At 32.6% G+C, this 2,497-nt stretch overlaps 1 non-coding gene across 1 annotated transcript; it reads left to right on the top strand.

Moving 5' to 3' along the window:
* The first annotated feature begins 1,274 nt into the window (after positions 1 to 1,274).
* On the top strand, positions 1,275 to 1,410 carry LOC116538645. The gene has a single exon (XR_004263724.1). It is a non-coding gene; the product is annotated as a U4 spliceosomal RNA (small nuclear RNA).
* Positions 1,411 to 2,497: the final 1,087 nt, after the last annotated feature.

Genomic DNA, 2,497 nt, shown 5'->3' with positions numbered 1-2,497 from the left:
TCGGCGGGTGTCTCTACAGCCGAGCTGGACCAAGGGCATTGTAAACTGAGAATTCAGGGAAAAGTACCAACTTTATTAAATTTGTCATCTCTTACTGTAATTATGTTTAGGTACTTCATGGAGTCATTATAAAAATAAAGATTCTTTGTTCTGTGTAGACATAGCTAAAGGGTGCCTGTTGCTTAAAATATAAATGCCTAAATAGGTAATTTTTTATTAGTAAACTCCAAGTATAGGCAAAATTTCATTTTGTCATTTTAAAGCACAAAAAAATTGTCACTTTTTTATAATTTTGAGAACTGAATTTACTCTTTACCCTTAAGCATATAAAATGTAGTTTAATTCTATTGACATTACTAGTATTTAACATATATGTTTTTTCATATTTTTAGAAATTTTAGGTATTTCTAAGCATGCTATTCTATGTAACAATTTCTAAGGACTTTTTAAAATAAAAATTGAGAAAATAGAAGTGAGCAAATAACTTTAATTGCCTTCCAATGTCATATCTACCAATTGACCAAAAATTTTACCCATAATCTCCCCTTTCTCCTGTAACAGTGAATAAACCGTATATATTTTGTCATATTTAAAGTCAGCCCCTCCACCTGTATGCTCTCATGCTCTCGCATAATACATGGTTCCTACAGTGTTTCCTTCTTATAAAATTTATTCCTGCCCTACTGTATCATTCCCACGGCATACTGTTACATCATTCATATGTGTGAAGTTTTCCCCTTGCCGAAACATTTTCCAATGCAACTGACAAAATCTCAGTTTCCTTAAATACTTTTTGAAAGTGTGGTCTATACTTGCTCTGTCCACTTCCTCTCTTATTCTCTTTAGAGCCACTGCAATCAGTGCTTTTCCCAGTCATTTTACTGGAAGCACTCACACTGTGATCACACATGAACCTCAGGTTATCAAATCCAATGGTCAATTTTCAGTCCTTCTCTTCCTTGACTTATTAACTGTATGTATTTGGTTTATCACGTCCTTCTTGAATTCCATTTCAACAGCAACAGTGGCAATAAAAAAATGAATAAGATATATTTACAAATGAAAACTGTATTTGAAATTTGTCTTCACAACTCTTTACAGACAGGTTAAGTCTGATTGATTATTACAATAAGTATCAATGATGTTTCATTGACATTATTTTTTAAGTATGTAATTGGATTAAAAGAGTCCATTAGAGGTAAAAAAGTGAAAGTGAAGTTTTCACTGGAAATAAGTCAGCATCATCCTCTTAGCAGATGAAAGATTGTGTATTAATCTTTGCGCAGTGGCAGTATCGTAGCCAATGAGGTTTAGCCGAGGCGCGATTATTGCTAATTGAAAGATTGAGTATTACATAGAATTTCAGCACAATTAGAGGAAAGGTAAAATTGTTTCAGGATTAAGTTAAATTGGCAGAGCACGTATTGAATAACCTAAATCAATCTGCTTTGCTGAGATGGATCTAATAAAAGATTTAGGGTGATGAGAAAAATAAAATCACTATTGAAAACTTTTATAAGAAATCTTCCTTTAATCCATGTTTCACTTGTTATTGGGATTGTTCTTTTAGCTCTGTTAACAAAGAAAGCATCAAATTGCCTTATTCACATTATGCTATATTTTCTTGAATCTACAATTTACATAGATGAGTTCATTAATATTATTTGTAATAATCAAAATAAATAGAGCTTCTTGTTTGCAAAAGTATACTTAAGTAGAGAGCATACAAATTCTTAATAAAAACAAGGTATTCTAGTATTGATGGTAACAAATTTAAAATATTTATATCCACAGGAATAACAACCACAGTAATGTAATAGCAGTGTAGTTCAACATTGACTTACTGAGTGCTATGTGCCAGGTGCTGCTTTTGCATTGGGGAGTCGGGGCTTAATAACACAAGGCAGAAATAAATTTTAAGCAGAGGTACAAGAAATAGAAGAGATAAAACAAGTGTTATTTCAGAAAGAAAATGCCATTTGAGCTGTTTCTTAACAGATATAAACGGTTAAGTAGCTTATAACTATATTTTCCCTACATTATTTCATGAAGAGTGCAGTAAGTGAGGGGGTTGTCTTTGGAGTGCCTTTCTCCTTACTCCACAGCACAGTCCCCCTGCTGCCCATGTTTAGATTACAATTAAGAGCATCACCTTTAAGCAGAAAGGCCTGGGTTCAAATCTTGATTATGCCATATGTAAATATTGGAACTTTAGACAAATACTAATTTAGTGCTGACAAGTTTCACATTCCTTATTTTTCATTAGGCATAACAGTTCTATTTGAAAGAGTAAAAATAAAGAATAAAATATGTAGAGTATTTGGCACTATGCTTCACACATAAGCACTCCACATCAGCAATACACAATAGATCTTGCTGTGTTTCTTCCTCCTTCTCTTTCCAAAATTGTTATTAAGCCAAAGCTCTAAAAAGAGTGTTTTGAGCCACATAAATTATAGCTACCTGTATCAAATCATGAACTCTCTTCTACTGATTA

This window comes from Sapajus apella, unplaced genomic scaffold (assembly GCF_009761245.1).
Source record: "Sapajus apella isolate SASKATOON/1434 unplaced genomic scaffold, GSC_monkey_1.0 scaffold121, whole genome shotgun sequence".
Classification (NCBI taxonomy): Eukaryota; Metazoa; Chordata; class Mammalia; order Primates; family Cebidae; genus Sapajus; species Sapajus apella.
The sequence above is the reverse complement of the archived record's forward strand: the minus strand, read 5'-3'. Positions and strand labels throughout refer to the sequence as shown.